Raw genomic sequence first — 19,070 nt, forward strand, 5'->3', positions numbered from 1 at the left:
GAAGGAAAATCAAAAGAAGGTTTTTCAAAGGCAAGTTTTATTGCAGGTTGTGGGATCATGTTTTTTGGCTTGTCAGTCTTAAAGCAATTACACTATAGCTCATATCTAGTCTTGAGTTAGTAAACTCCTGAAAAGCAAACATTACCTTTGTTTTCTTTTTTTTTTTCTTTTAGGTTGGTCTTACTCCTTCAATGTCATGGGATCAAATTCCAGCTCAGTCTCAGTTTGCACATTTTCCTGCATTTACTCATGTTTCTCTCCTATATCTCTAACATATACAGTACATTTTCAGATAATTTACCCTTTTTGAGTCAGTGTTGGTATGTGTGTAAGTACGTGTGCCCTGCAGTGGGCTGATGTTCCATTCAGGGGTGGTTCATGCTATATGCCCAATGCTGCCTGGATTGACCACAGGACCTGCAACTGGATGAAATGGGTTTGATGATTGATCTCCAAACTGCCTTCCAAATGTTTATGTCAGACCCTTCTGGAAGGTGTCACTTTCGGTAGAATTAGAGGGCGGCAGCCGGCCTGGGATCTGGCTCGCTGTGTTCGATGCTTCCTTTAATCAACCAAGTTGTCAGCATGAAATTGAAATACAATACAAGGTGGAGGGGTGGGGGTGGACGGATGGATCCACCTTGTAATCCTGCCCTTGAACTGGTAAATCTAGCACACATCACTAAACAAAACTGCCTGTGTATATGTCAGCTTGAGTTTTCAGGATTTTGGCAATAGCAACAGCTAGGCAGCCTTTCCCAGAGCCTTACAAATTCATATTAAGCCATTCATACAAAGAGCACACTAAGTGTTGACTTTGTGGCAATGAGGATGGGGATTTGGTTGATGCTGGGCCAATCATCAGGTGCTCAAAAGCAGAAGGATGAACATTCCTGTTTGCTTCATCTGTCACTTACATCTGATACAATAAACTTTCCAGATGTGTTTTTTCTTTACAAAAATAAAAGACTAACATCTTAATGGGTGCAAATTTTCCTTTGTGCAAGCTTAGATGATATACTTAGATGCACAAAATGTGTAATATTACTAAACAGACTTTCATCCTTGTTGCTTTTATAAGCCTGTTCAGTAGCCACTGCTATATCCCCTACACAGTTATATTACATTTTCAGTAACGTCCCAAATCTAAACTGTAGGTAACGCGTCTCGACTGCACATGTACATGCAAAGAAAAACGTCCGTCTGTAAGGCATTGCCAGCTGTTTTACACACTGCCATTGTCATTTAGCTGTTTTCTTATTCTTACAAGAACCTGCATTGTTCCTTGGGGATCACACACTGGGATTACATTTCACCTCCGCCTAGTTTAATGTCATCCACTTTACAACTGATAGGCTTTTTTAATAAAAACATCTATAGGCAAGGTGAAGCAAAAGTCAGTGTCTAGCAGAATTCTTATATTACTGAATGCAGAGGAATTCTGTTGATGTGGTATTTTCTTCATTGCTTTCTTTTTTGAGTCACATAAACTGTAAATATGATATATTGTATTTATTGATTCTTATTGAAAAAAAACTATATGCTGACTTTTTTCTTTACTGCATTATTGACATAAAGTTACATGCTCATTCTAATCTATGAGCAAAAGTGCCTGCAAGAAATTACCCACCCCTGGAAAGAGTGTCAGTCTATTTCACAGCCAGCTTGCTCACACACATGGTTCATTCACAATCACCTATTAACTTAAAACAAATCTTAGGGGTGTGCGAGCAAAATTGGAGTGCACGCAGCAAAACTCATACAGACACTGGTAGAATATTCAAATTCCACAGAGACAAAGACCGGCCAAAGCATTTAAACCCAAGACGCTGGATCCCTGATGTCTCAACCTAACCACTGTGCTACTTTTACCATGTTATTATGTCCAATAAATATTGTATAAACTATATATCCATTCATTTTCTTTACTGCTGATGTCCAAGCCACCATCATTCACCATATTCATACCCGTCCATCTCTTTTCTTAAGGTGTTTTATCCATTGCATGTCCATGGGGACCAGCGTAACAAAAGTATCCATGGTCCTACTCAACTCAGCTTATTACCACTGTGACCGTCTTTATGACATGACGTAAGTGAACAGAAAAGAACAGAATATATGAGAGTGAAACAATGGCTATTGCAGCTCCCTCAAAAATCCAGCGTGCCAGGCTTATCTGTTTACTGTCTTTCTGGAATTTGTGTGTTCTCCCCTTGTACTTAAGTTTTCCTCACACATCCCAAAGGTACGCATGTTAGGATTATTGGTTTCTGTAAAGAGGCCCAGTGTGATTGTGAATTTTTAATGTAATGTAAATGCCTTGAATGTCTGTTGGTAATGCACAAAATCAGCTCTTATTGACTATAAGATATGTGTGATTGGAAAAGTCACTTGAAAAGCAAAAATCATCATCAAAGATGGTGCTTGGGTGCAACTATTTATCTTTACAAAATAAAATGCAACCCAGAAATTCACATTTATTCTGTTGTCAATTTGAGCCAAACCCTATATCTGCCTTATGCAGCTGACCAGGTCAGAAGGTGGGAAGACCATCAGAGGTACATTGTGTCTTAGGTTTAGAGAAAACAAAAGAAACAAATAAACTACTTCCCCTCCAGCAGAAGTCTTGTGCTCAATCAGCAGCAGATTACTGATCCATGACATTGCATTAGGTATTGATGGTGAGCTTACTAGCTCCAACTAAATGGTCCAGGTTGGCAGCAGCAACAACAATAACACAAACCAAAGCAGCAACATCATTCCCTTCACAAAATTCTAAGGTCAGATCTGATACCCAACTCATAGAAATAAAGCAGCTGTGAACAGGCGTTTGGATAGATTATGTAAAGGAGCAGAGAGAAAGAAAAATAAAGAAAAAGTACATACAATTTCAGGACATTTGAAATAAACAGAAGGCATAGAGTTATTGTGTGTAATACTTTTTTTTGTACCTACTTTTAATAAGAATGCTTTCACATTTTAAACAACAAAGCATTTAAACACAGGATCATTTGGAAAGCAATACGATACAGAAGGTAGGTTGATGTGGATACAAAAACAGTAAGAGAAACTCCGTATTGAAGACATGAGGCACAAAACTAATAATATCGGGGAAACAAACCTGTCAAATGATAAGTCATTACAGGAATTTTAAAGAAACTACAGTTTAGGTTTTTAAAACAATTTAGAAATGTCAACCAAAAAATGAAACAACAGGGGCACTTCTGTATAAGAGATTCGAATTGTGATTTCTTGACAGCTGAAATAACCTCTTCTTTAAATTGAGGTTGAGATTGTATGTCTTCCTTGAACAACAACAGATTTGTTTTTCCAATGATTAAATTCAGTGAGGCCATATTCACTGTCAGTTGCTTTTCTACTCATTTGCTTTTACTTTAAAGTACTGTGATATTCTTTAACCATCACATACCAACACCACTGTACAATTTTTGTTTTTTTCTAGTCTGCTTTTCTCATTACTTTGTATTTGTGTCCCAAAAAGAAGAAAATTACAATTATTCCTGTCTTTACAATCATGATTTGTTCAAAAAAACAAAATTTGAAAATAGTAAAATTCATCTTTGTAAATATGCACTTTCTAAAAGTTTATTTTCTGATCAATTAAACCAGGAAACATTAGTTTATATTAACCAAACCAACAAGAATTATGAATTACTAACTGGCAGAAGAAGTTTTATACCAAATACTATTTATTTGTCTTTATGAGAACATTTTAAGAGATGATTACAATGGCTTGATAAATCCTGAAACTGTTTTTCATTCTCTTAAATTTTCTTTCAAGCTTGCAAAATAACATAAGCCTGTAGTTTTAAAAAAAATTGAAGTGCTACATTGAAAAAGTCAACAAATTGTATAGACAGTTCAATAAAGATAAAAGTATTGAATTATGACTTCAAGATAATTAATCATATCATGTCACCCATCACTGAAAAACTATGTCAGCTATCTCATATGTTTGTCTATATTCATTTTGAATCGACTGCATTCCACCATATTCTTTTTTTGTATAGGCTTTATTAAAAACATTGCCTAACTCAATAGCCCACAACAAAAACAATTATGTACAATATTATTGCTGACATTTCACGTATTGCGCATAACCACGTTCAACTGCATGTGCAAAATGAGTGAGCCCTTTTTGCAATTTATTATAACAAGGTACAGAAACTGTTACTCATACTACATAGAATTTCAACATATAGTTTGGAATGAAACTAAGGTTCTCAGAGTCACAATGCAGCAGTGCTAACTACTGGACCTTTTTGATGACCAGCGATATTCACATCCATTAAATAAATTTACTGATGCAGCTAAATTTAATTGAAAAAATATAATTTAAACGATGCCTCTGTTAAGGGTTTTGGCCTTTCGCAACCCTAAATTGGATTAAATGGGTTTGAGAATGTTATGTTAATTAAATATTTTCTTGGATCTAATGCACGTTTTAAAACAAAAGCAGATTAGATGTACTTTCTGGTGGATTAATTCTGTCTCCTTTTAATTTGTTAGTATCCCTGTTTCATCATACAACCAATAACGTTTGTCATAATATGCTCATAAATTAGTATATAATTTCCCAAAATAAAAATGAGAATGCTTATCTTGCAAAGAGTATATTTAATAAAGTTCATCTATTGTATTCAGAATTCCATATCATTACTGTGACACCAGAATCTATTCTGCTTTGTAGCCTTTTTTCCCCTCCAGAGTGTATGGTCATATTGTAATTTTAGAAGGGTTATAATACAGTAAGGTCCAGTGCAGTACTTTCAATCTGACCTTCTTTGCTTACACGGTTCTTATTGTGGTCACTTGTTTTCAAACGGAATAAAATAATGTCCTATCAAAATGTACTTTAGCTGCATTTACTTATTCACTTTAAATAAGAATGAATTGAAGACGCTTTTGATTCAGTATTGTTGTATGACGAACAGCAGGAACATGAAAGAACAGGCTTAGACACTTGCCACTTAGAGGTGTGATTATAAGGAATGTGTTTTGTAGATTACATTTTATGGTAAAGTACATTGCACTATTAAAGGGAAAAAATGGATCCACTTCACAGTGCTGCCCCTGGCAACTTCAGCTAATGTCACACACATAGCCTTCACTCATTAACTGCATTTCAAGGCAGGAGTCAATCTCAGCTGATTGAACAGAGTAGTGAGGGTAGAGGTTACCTTGTCCACTTCTGTGCTTACACATAATTAAACCTGATCAGGTAAGTAAATAAGTTTCTCAGCCTGGGGTTGGGGAATGACAGAAGGTACATCAGTTATTTATTTGAGTCACAACTTTTTATCATAGGTAAAAGCCAGATGAAAACATTTTTGAGAAAAAAAAAATGAGATTACAAAATGTGCTGAATATCAACCCTTGGTGTCATGTAATAAAACTTTGGCTTGGATATGTGCAGAGGAGAGATGCTGGGTATATTGGGAAAAGAATGTTAAGGATAGAGCTGCCAGAAAGAGGAAAAGAGGAAGGCCTACCAGAAGGTTTTTGGATGTGGTGAGAGAAGACATGCAGGTGATGGGTGTAACAAAGCAAGATGCAGAGGACAGGAGGATATGGAAAATGATGATCCGCTGTGGCAACCTCTAACGGGAGCAGTTGAAAGAAGAAGAAGAGATGTTAAATAATAAAGCTCTCCTTGAATGCCATATGAGAAAAGTACTGTACACTCTACTATTTACCCTGATATATAGCCGGTAACAATATGGCCAGAGCTCTAAATTTTGTATTTGGAGTGCCCTTATCTAACACTAACCATAATGTGTTTTATGTAATCTTTCTTTCACTTTAGATTAAATGTTTCAATGCTGATATGGTAAAGTTATATTTTTAAGGGTAGAGATGTCCAGGGAACTACATCATAATCACCCTGAAAATAGCCACTAATGTGAAAAGCGGTGAGATGTTCTCAAAACTTTATAGTTTGATTTATATGATGTTCATAAGAAACTTTTCACATATAAAATGATGTAGAGTAGCTAGAAGTATCAAGTAGCCTAATATTACTTATCCATTACTTAACAGTTCTGACCTTCAAAGACATGGTTAAGGAAACAACTCTCCTGCCTTTGGAAAGAGGCAGTGAAGGTATGTTATTACCTCCCAATATCACCCAGATATTGTTCAGACTTTGCAAGCATTTCAGTTTAACAGAAAGCATGTACTAAATTTTATACCTTTCACAGATCTGACAATGTCCGTGAGCAGGTCTAAAAGAGGTGGTTTGGTAGCTCAAATCCTGGCCCACTCACTGTCTGTGTGGATTTGCGTGTGTCCACCATGTCCGCATGGGTGTTTCCTGGTTTTTTTCATGTGGTCCAAAGACCAATGGGCTACGTGATCTTATCTGAGTAAATTCAGGTGTATGACTGTGATATGCCAGTGATAAACTTATGTGAAAGCCTGTCTTTTGACTAATGCTCCCTGCAAACCTATGCATGGATTAAGTGGATTAAGCAAATGGATGAATGTATGGATGATTTCAATGACAGGAGGAAGCACCCCACCAAGTGCAGTTGGCTGTGCTACTCTTTTTCAATTTACCGAACATCAAAGCAAGCAGTATATGAAGGAGAATTTTGACTCTACACACTGAATGGCTTGAACAATTTCTATGACTGACATCCTCGTTTCCATTACTTAGAAGAGCTGAGCTGACCTTTTAGGTAGTGATGATGACCTGTTGATTTGTAGCATGTGCAATAACCACCAAAATGAAATGGTCAATGGCAACAGGAGGTGGTAAAGGCAAATGAATGTATGGGTACAGCAATTTGCATTGTTTTAGCAGAACATGCTGCTGAAAAAAGGTTTTAAAAAACATGGAAACTGGAAACTGCTAGTAATTGAATTGACCAGATCAAGCAGACAAGTCACTGCAGTTACAGTGTCATTATAGGTAGCTAATTTTAAGTATGCTGTAAATTTATTTTAAAGCAAACAGAATCTAGAACATAAAGTTTACTGGTGTAAAAAACATTCAGTGTCCATACTTTGGACTGAAATCTTTCACATTTGTCAATCTAAGTCAAAGCTGGTACTAGATACAACACTAACCAGAGATCTCATCACCCAATGTGCAGCACTGAGCTTTGTGCAGGGTCAGGCACTTCAAGCCATTTCATGAGTCGGTTAACAAACATACTGCAACACCTGGTACAAAGATGTTTGTCCGAGAAACTATAACTGGGAAAAACAGTCACGAGGGGTACCTTACTAGGCAGTTGTATTTAAAATTGACAAATTACACACTTAATTTCTGGTTTGAGGAATCCTGACAAGACATGACTTAATATTTTACTGGATTAGGCAGCTCCAACTCTGCTTGGATTCAAGGCATTGAGGTTAGGTATAACCACTGAGAGCTAGCCATACCATGTAGTGCTTCCTTCTGTTAAACTAAGCCATGCTGCATTCCTTCTTCATCCATTAAATGTAAACTCAAGCTACACAAAATACTCCAGATAATGAGGTATTGGCCTTTAGCAGCTTCAAAATCAAGGACAAAAATTGATAAGTCCCTGTCTCGGGTCTTTAACAAATGTACCAGGGCTTTCCTATCATTCAATTAATCTTGAACTCTTCACTCAAGGTTGATGTTCCTGGGGGATAACTAATGCAGTTCAGCAGCCTTTTTTACTTTCCTAGAATTAAACACATCAGACAGCTGCTAATCTGGTCTTTACTACATCCATCCATATATAAAAAATAATCTCTTAAACTGCAAGTGTTAATTGATCAAGTCATCCAGCAGCTAGCACATCAAGTTTATAAGTAGTCACATTATGTAAAGGGTAGGAATGCGGCTTCTGTTGCTTTATCACTCTTGGGAGAAGTGGAAAATGACAGACCAGCCTTTCTTTCTTTCTTTCTTTCTTAGTAGCATTAGTACAAAAAGCTCCAACCTATCCAACACTGAATCCTGTAACTTGTTACTGGATGTAGTGGATTCAGACAATGGATGAATGAATGGTAACATAGCTCAAGTGAAACAAGAGGATGCCTGCAGGCAAAATCCATATAGTTGACCTAACATACTTCTCCTTTAGCGCCAGTGACTATAAGAAAATGCATTTTACATTCAGTAGTGTCAGCAGAGCCCAGGTTTTGTGCTGGATTGACTCAAATGACATCTCTAGTTGTTGTGAAAAGCTCCTTTGCATTTTTGCTATACAACCTTTACTTTGGATTTCCTGGGTCCATGTTTTTCCTGTAACACTGAAACTGTTTTATTGAACACATTTTTCACATAAGGCCTACATAGTTATGTAAATCCCTTCTAAAAATGTGCCCTAGAAATTTTAAATACATTTCCTAATATTTCTTTGGTTTATATATAAGGGCAACACAGCATTTTTCAGGTCAACAGTGGTCACTCATGAAATTCTAATCCCCATGTAATCCATTTATTCCATATATGTATTTATTTTTTATGCATTATTATTTTGCTCAGTGTACCTGAATCACAAATACTCTTTCAAGATGTAAACTCCATGGGTGGGAAATTGAAAAACAGCAGGGCCAAATATGAAGCAGCAAGGATCCAAACACATATGTTATCACTAGAACTTCAGTTTCAACTAAATGTGCTACCTGATCCCCAATGTATTATCTCTACTTTGCTACCACCAAAAAAGGGGCACATCACTTCCCAGTAGTAAGTGTGCTCAACAGAGTCTATTTTAGCTTGTATAGAGGCTAGAATGTTTCAAAATGTGTCAGGTTTATGAACAGTTTTTCTAACAGATACAGTATTCTCAGAAAAAAGGAAAAGTGAATCTCCTATGAGTGGCACACTTGTATAAACAGCAGAAAGATGTAAAGTTTTCTGTGCGCTACATCAACAACAACATTTATTTATATAGCACATTTTCATAGAAATAATGCAGCTCAAAGTGCTTTGTCAGTTTCATGATTTTATTCACACATATGCTAACCTAGACATTAACCAGTAAATTTCTTTGATAATCTCCATTCATGAATACAGTTATAGACTCGATTCTTACTATATCTTTTATTGTATAAGGTATTATATGAAGCTAATTTTGTGTGGTCATGGCATGTCGTTGCTGCATTTACATTTCATCCTTCAGTTACTTTTTATTTCCTTCAACTCCACAAAGCAGTACTATCAGTTTCACAGAGCTGTCTGAATTGTATTGTTGTGAAAGTACTGTTGTATCCAGAGAAGGACTCTCTTCTAATATGCCTAGCACTGCTTTGTGATAGGTGCATCTCTGATTCCAGTTGACTGAGTACTGGATTGTATGGGTTAGAAAATGAATGAATGGATGGATTCATGGATAGATTGAGGCTGGTGAATGGTTTGATGATGTTTATCATTACATAATGGCTTCAAGTATCTGAAATATGTAAAATGTATTTTCTGTAAATGAATGCAAAAAAGTATTCACATGACTGACTATACAGGTTGACATTGACTGTTGTGCTTATACTCCAGTGAACTCAATTTTCTGGAATCTTTTTTCAAAGTTTCTGAGTGACAAGTAAGCTATAAAAAATTCTCCTATAACTTGAGTTAGAAATAAACTGGAATCAAAAGGTATGACAATTCGTTGTACCAGGATACTTTGTGCAGTAGCACATTTGCTAGAAATGGAAAAAAAGACAACACACAGAAGCCATTTTTTTCTGTAAGGCACTGTAAAGTTGCTTAGCAGTTTTAAGAAAAGTTAGGTAAAACATTGTAAGAACTTTAGAAACTTTTTTAGAAAATGAGTTGTTAATTTCAATAAGTGCATTATATAACAACCGCAGACTCCTTGATGACGTGGTCAAGTACTAGAATTTAAAAATCTCAAAACATTCAGCTCAGACTGTCATTTCAACTGGCCCCTCAAAAAAAAAAATCTAAATTGCATCTTCATTTTCCAAGATCACAAAGTGTATAACCATCATCAGCAAATACTGCAAAACATCTGGTTAATTTACTTAGATAATATTAAATAATTATCATGCTATTGGAATACATTTATATTTACAATTCATAATTTTCTATTGTTTGTTGATCTGTTTTTTCATATATATGATATCTGTCATGAATTCAGTTACAATGAGATTGATTAAAAACATCCAAAAACCCATAAATAATGAACTGTGAGACCTCACAGAAGACAACTTTCAAGAATGCTTTCAGAGATGAAAGGACTAATATGTAGTAAAATAGTATAATCAGTTTTATAATGAAATCTTATCTAATATTGATTCTATTTATTTGTCGGATTAATTTTATGAGAGCCCTTGTTTGTGTTTATATACAAAATGCGTGGCACAATGATTTTATTTTTACAATGCTCTCTGTGTCTGCATTTTGAGAAGAGTACTGTACAAGAGGAAACTGTATAAAATGATTATTTTTGATTGTTAAATCAAAATCACTGTTAATTTCTTCTTAACAGCAAAATTAACAGTGTTAAATTAACTCTTTAAGTATAAATGTAACCCTTAAAATGTATACAGTATATGGAAAGAGTTTTTCTGCATGCAAATTACACTTTAAATGTTAATCTAATTCTGATGATTTTGTTGTATTGATTTCTTTCCTAGAATGATATACAGTATTTCAGATGTCCTAACATAATGTATTTTTGATTTTTATTAACATGATAAGGAAAATTACTCCATAAAAAGGAATACATCTGGTGCCATTATTTCTAATGTTTTAAAAACTTTTAAAGCTTTTTTTGCTTTCTGCAGCTAAACAGGTAAATATAAAATGTATTAAACTGTTATGCTTTTTAACTTTCAAATCTTTGTTCAAGGCCAGTGCTATATCATACATTTACAAACTTATTTTTAACAGCAGCACTTCTGATTATGGTACATTTTAATTTTGTATATTAAGTCTGTATATTAAGTCTATCAGTAACAATAACAAAAATTCCCATTTTCAAGTAAGCACAGCATCGTGTTGATCAGTGATCTGACTGAAAGCCACGTATTTGCAGGGCCAGTTTCTCAGCACTGGTTCACTCTGTCAAACTTACCAAGACACTTGAACAATATGTATTACAATTAAATATTTTTTAAAAAGGAAAGAAATGTAATCCACTGATCGATTTTGTAGCAGTTATGTTCACTGCTAAATGTACCGGGTAAATGGAGCATTTTTATTGCAGGGTCACTTAAGAGTCTGCTAGAGTATTACAAACTATTTCTAGATTCCTGTCCCACTTAAATCAACAAGAGGAAAAAAAAAATCTTCCTGGAAATATATAACCAACAACTGTTTCCAACCCAACAAATGCAAACTATGCTATAATGCTATAAAATGTGTCTTGCAGACTAAATGGATACTGAACAATGATTGATTACCTGTTCATTTTATAAAACTACATAATCCATTCACTTTCTACTCTCACTTAATCCTTTTTCTAAGCAGTATAGAGCATCAGGCGCAAGGCAGGACTCAACTCTTGATGAGGCTTGAAATCCACTCAGGGTACACATACCCACCCTCATTCATACAGGACAAATCAATAGTTGCATTCTCATTTAAACTGCACATCATTGAGATGTTGGGGGAGGAAACTGGAGAATCCACAGAAAAATACATAAGAAATGTTGATGGCATCCAAGCCAGTCTGAGATGAACCCGATTTTCTATATCTGTAAAGCAATAGAACTAACCATGCATTAAACCAAAAATAAAAAACATGCATTTGCTTTTCCTGAAAAGTATTGGTAAATAAAATGATTATTTATCTTCCAATTATGGCACATATCAGTACTTTTCTGCCTGAAAATTTGCTTACATGCTTAAATTGGAGCTCTATTGAAAAGCACTCAGTGACTAACTGCAAAAACATAAAAAACAAAGCATTAAATTATTGCTAAATACAGACAGTATAAACTTATAGGTGTCTAGATTGCATTTATAACATGAAATAGCAGTTTTTAATTAGCCCATTTCAGGATTTGTTTAAAGCTTTCCAGCCAAAACCAATAAAGCAGAGGCGACCGGCTAACCTATTGCCGTAACCTTGGCAACCTTAGAAGTGGGAGAGTAATTGAATATTCGTGTACAATAAATTGTATATTTAGAGTTAGTACTGGTGGTTTATATTGAATCTGGTTTATTCTCACTATGAAAACTTATTCACACATCTTCATCAGACTGCAACTATCCTAAAACCAACTATACAAATGAATAAATGCTGCCCAGTCATAGGATAGCGAATGTGGGGTCCATGGAGACCAATTAATAGCCTAATTTACAAATGACCTTAGTATTAGTATCTCTGAATTACAGCACTGTCAGCCACCCCTCAGAAACAGTTTCTTTTTGAAAGCCTGGAAGACACATCATCTCATGTCTTGTTCAGCAATTCAAAGCAACTTTAGCGGATAAAACCTGGTATTACAATAAGCAAATTCACTTTTATTAGCTCTATTCAAAGAGGAATATTGCGATTGGCTCCCAATGGACCAAAAGAGTACCTTCAGCTGCAAAGTATCATAAATATTAAACTGTTGGTTTAGATTTATCTTACTCCAATGATAAATCAAAAATACTAATATGAACTGTCATGTACAGCATGATTCACATACCTTAGGGACAAAACAGTACTTTCATCCAACAGCACTGAGTTAGTGAAGGAAAAAATCTCAGAGAAAAAGCCTTTCACTACCAGTTGTAACCAGGATTTCTGTATTTCTTTAATCAAACAGCAGCACCATTTTCATCGAGTCACAGAGATAAACAATGTTGGCTTTGTGAAACCTCAAAAGCCAAAGATATAGCCCTTATAATAGGTATCACTGAAACAGGTTTTTAAACAGAAATGCAATAAGGGATGTAATGTGCACATCTCTGAATGAGAAATAATTACAGGTTGAGCCAGTCTAACAAAGGTCTTTCCTGAAATCTCCCATCATTTTGCTTCTTAGACAGCTGCACTGAAAAACAAGCAGATGCTCAAAGATCACATCAAAGTGAAAATTGAGGTCTTCACAGCCAAACTGTTTGTTTAAACAAGGAAGGATATTTTCCCATCAAGTATAAATATAGCATATTTTTATACTTTCTAACAGCAAAATGTACAAATCAAGGAGTATGTGACAGCGCCTGATTGAATTTTACATTCTTGTGTTAATGGGGTGTAAAGGACTTTAACAAAACACTAGTCTTTGTACACACAAAGGCTGAAATAATGCACTTATGTGTTGCATGGTATGAAACATTCAAGAAGCAGACTCCACATAAACCTAAATGCTACCTCACACCATAAAATTGCTCATCATTTCTGATGAAAGAATGTTAAAGATCCCAAGGGTATTCATATAAAATTATTGATCTGTGAGGCAAAAACTCAGCTCTTTATGCACACAATATTAAAGTGCATCAACATGACATTTTTGCTATAATATGGTAGAGTGAGAAATTGGGAATTATTATTTTCATCTCTGCAAATGATGCATATTTCAAACCACATACATTGGGAATTTTAGGTGAATTGTACTTGAAGTTGTGTGTTTCCGACATTAATCAGAGGTAAAACATTCCACATGAAAAACCTCTGAAAAAATCTGCAATTCATAAATAAGATTTGCTGCAGAGATGATTTATGAAATATGGGAAAGGAGGAACAAATGTATAAAAATCATAAGGAGCATGTAAGTATAACTTGTATTAATTACCAAAGAGTATAAAATCAATTTAAACAGTACTAAAAATAAAATCCAGAGAATGTTAAGTAATATTCATTACAATTTCACATCATAAGAATGACAGAAAATAAAACAATTATACATGTAAATATATATTACTTTATATAAAAAGGTCTTTAAAGAGAAATCAGCCTCCTATAAGAAAAGGAAATGAAATGCACATTTCTGAGTAGAAGGAAAGACATTTTCAACATATATGTATCTTATTACTCACTTAATTGTAGTTTAACTGGGCGATAAAACCAAAACTGGTAGCATCGGACATAAGGCAGTAACCAGTCCTATCTCCACTAAAGAGAATATTCACTCAAAAACAAACAAACAGGTCAAGGGAACCTAAGATACACACAACTGAGTTGATGATAAACACAGAGAGTCCACACAGAGGATGACGTGGCTATGATTTGAACATGCTGCCTACCCACTGCGTCACTCTATCACTCCATTGTACAAATGTGTAATAATTATTTGAAAATTCAGACTTCAGCAGCCGGGGAGCGCAGATTAACATTTTCAAAATATCTCGAAAATGACACAGGACACAACTACGGTGCTATCCCAAATGACTGCAAAAGTCTATACACAGAGTATCAAAAATGACTTAAATTGCGCACGGTTTGTCGTGAGTTCGATTTAGGCACCGAAAACGCGCAGCCACGTTCTCCTGCATATTCATAGTTTACTCCCTACGCTGCCGTTATTCTTAACAAATCCCTCTACGCTATTTTTTTTTTTTACGGAGAGCTCCAGAAAGATGTCACCAGAACCTCAGTAACTTTACCCGCCAATCCCCCCACCTCTTGCTCTCCGCCCCAATTTCAAATGCCGCCAAATCACTCCCACTACAGAAAAGAGCCACAAAAAGCCATTGTGCTCCTCGTATTACGCGATCGATTCGCAGAAACACATGGGGCTCTGTGTGCGGTCCTGGGACGGCATTACCGCTGCCCTGAAGTAATGCTGCGCCCCCAGGACTGTCGGTTCACTTTGCAGCAAAGGGGGCTGTTACGATAACAAATGCTCAGCTAGAGCGTCCTTCCTTCGCCATCCCCAGCGGTGACGCTTCAGCGGAAGACCTGAGAGCTGGCGAACTCCAGGGGTCACTAGCATGTCACACAAGCCGCCCGCTTCTCGCTGCTAATGCTCGGCGAGATTCAAAAACATACAAATCTCCAGAACGTATTTAGCAGCGGCGGTGCAAAAACACTTCATGGAAAACCTGAATGGTATATTGCGACCGTGTTACGGTATTTTCTGCAGGACGCATCCTGTATTGTGGCTGGAGCGACTCCAGAAAAACAAAAGTCCTTCAGCTCTGAGGCGCACGGGGCCTCACTGCTCGGCGGCTTTCTAAAAGACACAAACACACAGCCAGAAAAACCTACCAAACATCCACAAAAAAGGTGTATAATAACTTAGGGGGCGCAGAAACCAAAAGCCGGATGAGCAGTGTATTGCTGATAACGGGAAAAAGTATAATAAGGGAATCATTTAGTTGTAACAGCGAGCTTAAAATAGAGAAAAAAAAACGAAGAATGCTTACAATAAAAAATAACGGGGATTTACCAGAAGCTATGAAATTCACATCACAGTGAAACGCGTCTGTGTAAAGTGTCCGTGTGAGTACAGAGACGAGGATGCAGGGATGGGGTTGGGGACGAGCAAGGGTGACTACATTAAAAGTGATCCTTTGACAATACGTACACTTGTATGTGTTTTTAAACCCGCATGTGAGGTAAAAAATAAAAGGGAACATTTCAAATAACGGGGGCTGAATGGTTGGTTGGGAAGCGTATTGTAATTTATAAATTATGGTATTATATGAATACAAAATATATAGCTTTTAAATAATCTCGGCGAAGGGATTCACATATGTTTAAGTACACGCATAGCCGCAAAAACAATTACAGGGTTTATTTAACATCTTTTAAATTACTACTTTACAGTAATCGCCCAAGTATTTTATTACGCGGGGCTTAAAAGTAGTGCTCACTTGAAAATACATAAAGGCTTACAAGGCGTTATCAAAACACGCAGAGCTGCACTAATGTCACAGTCCTTCAAAACAAAGCACTACATGAAAGGCAGAAAATGAAAAAAGGTACTGTAAGTCGTTTTAGAGAAATGGCGCGGCAACATTGTGCTTAAGAAACCCCCGCACCGTTAGTTTTTAAGATCGTACAATTGTATACCTTGTTCATACTTCAGAGTTAAACGAATTGCATTATTTACAATTAAAAACCGGTTATGTTAAACGATGAAGCCCATCTGCCCAGAAAAACCTTGCTGACATATACCAAAGTGCCTTAAAACTTTTATGTTCTGCAGTTAACTTATATATGTATATTATACTACTATATAATATATAAATACACTTTAAGAGCAGAGTGTACAGAATTCTTATTACTTCGGTATGGCAATCAAATGCTTAAATTCTGAAAGGTCTGTAAAACTCTTAATTAATAAGGGATTTAAGCGGGCTCAGAATGATGCATGGATGGAATGACATGCATAAAGTGTGTCAAGTTTAACGAATACTTATGAATAACAGGAGTAACGACATGCCTATGTTTTTCAGTTTTTTCATAAAACATGTCACTGAAACGAGTGACTTAAATTCCATTACGTTTGTCCGAATTTTATCAATAAAATAGGCAATGCTTTGATTCAATGACATTTGCAGAATTCATAACACATTGCTGTAATCAAGTATTCATTATAGTATTCACACTAATAATCATGAGTGTTAAATCAACACTTGAAAGTGTATATTGGAAGGCAATGCCCCCATATATACCATGTTAAGGGTTAACTGATCACAGTAAGAGTTCATTTAACACTGAAGATCTTGCTGTGTAACGTGTTATTATAACTGATTGTGAGAGGTTAATTCTCATTAATGACACATTACAGTAATGGAGGACGATCGTTGACCAGGTTTCTTATTAATAATACAATCTTGTAATCAAATACTTTAATTCAGTGAGGGTTTACAGAATGCTTTCAAATAGTACAATACAGTAATAAAACTTAATCTGGCTTGGAAAACACTGCTGCATTTACAGAATGTGAATACCGGTTAAAAGACTACAATTTAATACCAAGTACCAATTCCAAATTTCAACAAAAGTGGTCAGTGGAGAATAAACTATTGCAAAACTGAAAGCCTCAATAATGATTATTAAGCGCTTGAAACCGCTATTTACGATGGTTCATTGACAAAATAACAGCGACGTCACAGTAACCCAATTAATCATGTGCACGGTTATATCTTCACAGAGGCCCTGCTGCTTAAATAATAGCTCAGAGGAAAACACAAGCGAATAAAATCAATGCCAAACACTGCGGAAGGAGACATGTGCAAAATTGTACGTGTGATAATATGATAACACGATGTACAAACGCAAGGATAATTTAAAACAAGCTCAGTTCAACCGACCACTCCAATACACTTTTCCTTATGTCACATTTGATCTTTAGGAAAAAAGTTGTACGCTGCTAAAAACGTCAAGACGTTTGGGACGTTTGGATGTCTGGTATCTGGAAGCTGCATCCGTAACTAAATCGCGATAGTCAAAGTTTATAACAAAAATCATGTTGTTGTGATAACAATGCTGCATTTATTCAGACTTTGGAGGAGCTTTATACAGTAGGTGTTGTAGTTCATCCATTATTTGGAAGATCTACAAACGGCGGCAAACCTGGCTAATATGTGAGCAGATGTTGTCCATCACATTGAACACTAAAATCAACAATACAGGACCTCGGCAAAACAAAAGATTTCCAGGCTGCCCCCAACTCATCCCTCTTTCTCCCTCTCCCTCCCTCTTTCTCTCTCTCTCATATTCACGCTCTCCCTCCCGCTTTCGCTCTCTATCCTTAAACTACCACAACTAAGTAAAAAAAAATCTCCACAAACCACTGATCGTTCGCTTTTACGGTGGTCTTGGCATCTGATGATACAGCCTCGACCACGGATTGACATGGTTTTGCAAAAGGCTTGTCTAGGAACATTCTATTCTCTTTAATTATCTTTTGCCCCCGTTTTTAGTGTAATATTTCTAATGGCATCACTTCAGGCGTAATGAAACGGGGGTTGTTGTTCAGGCTCTACAGCTGCATTTACCTACGCTCTGGTACCGATTATTGTTTTTAGCAGATGTCTACCCGCTAGTTAGTTTTCTTGCTTGTTTTTATTTCTTGCAAAAAGCAAATCAAAAACCGCCATGCCTTGATACAGGTACTGACTGAAGCACCGGAAAACTGATTAAAAGGTATAAATAAATACAGGAGTGAGGGAAGAGCGTCCGACTGTGTCTGGTGGAGTTGAAGGATGCCTTCAATCTGAACAGTTCCCTTCGTTGTGTGGCGCAGTGAAGCAGAAACACATGGACATTTGTAGTTACCTAAACGCGAAGCCACGCTTCAAGTCAGAAACTCATCGCGTAATGCGAACAATATATATATTTATATATACAGATATCTCAACAGTCTGGCCCTTACCTCCGTGCTGGACGTACTGTGCAAGCCAGTGCAACGGGATCACGCACCCAAAAAGACCTCCATCCTCATTTCTTTTGTGTTATATGTCTGTCTACGTGTTTATTAATATCGCCTCTAAATGATCTTCTTTCCAGGATATCTGATCCACCTTAAAAATTCTGAAAAAAAGAACTTAATCCTCCAAGCCTTAACTGTCGGCTGGAAAGCAATTTCCGATGTAGGAACAAAACGCAAGCTCCTCTCTGTTTCTCACTCACTCACTCTCTCTCCCCCTCTCTCTCTTTACTCGCTTAAAGACATCGGTAGGATAAATGCAATTTGTGAGTGTCCCCCAGCCACTCTAGTTGTGGTATTTGGTTTAAGAAGCTCTCTTTTCTTTGCGGATTGAGAGGTAGGGTCTGTACGTGTGAGTGTGTGTATGTGTGTGTGTGTGTGTGTGTTTTTACAAGGCGGGGTCTCATCCTACAAACCAATGGCACAAACCCACATGGACCAGCCTCGCCCCCTACAGATACTCTGTCTTTTAGTAAAGATAGGCTCTCTCTTTTGGGATTATTACAGAGGCGGCCGCTACGAGAAAGGCACCGGGGGGCGGGGTGGAGTGCCCAGGGGGCGGGGTTGAGAGTGAGTGTTGGCAAAGTTAACTCTGCCAGGCTCGACCGATCGTTTGTCTTCACCGAGAGAGAGAGAGAGAGAGAGAGAGAGAGGGAGAGGGAAAATCAAGAAAGATGCAAGTCGTGCTCAGATGGCCGGTATATGCTGAGTCTGCGCTACCTCCGCAGGGGCGATCCGGAGACTTGAATGTCAGCTGTAAACGGTCCTAGCCTTTTGTTTCCGTCTTG

The 19,070-nt window shown here is 36.7% G+C and overlaps 1 protein-coding gene across 6 annotated transcripts in view; it reads right to left on the minus strand.

The window, feature by feature from the left end:
• The window catches only part of LOC120539587 (C-terminal-binding protein 2), a 391,023-nt gene extending 372,370 nt beyond the window's left edge, over positions 1–18,653 (minus strand). For 4 of the 6 annotated variants that reach the window (XM_039769855.1, XM_039769845.1, XM_039769816.1 and 1 more), the window contains exon 1: positions 18,229–18,653. The gene's annotated coding sequence lies outside the window, so the exon portion shown is untranslated. Of the gene's footprint in view, positions 1–13,939; positions 13,957–18,228 lie in introns of those variants that run through there. The other 2 variants (XM_039769871.1, XM_039769836.1) reach the window with 2 other exon arrangements.
• Between the last annotated feature and the right edge of the window lie 417 nt (positions 18,654–19,070).

Source organism: Polypterus senegalus, chromosome 1 (assembly GCF_016835505.1).
Source record: "Polypterus senegalus isolate Bchr_013 chromosome 1, ASM1683550v1, whole genome shotgun sequence".
NCBI lineage: Eukaryota > Metazoa > Chordata > Cladistia > Polypteriformes > Polypteridae > Polypterus > Polypterus senegalus.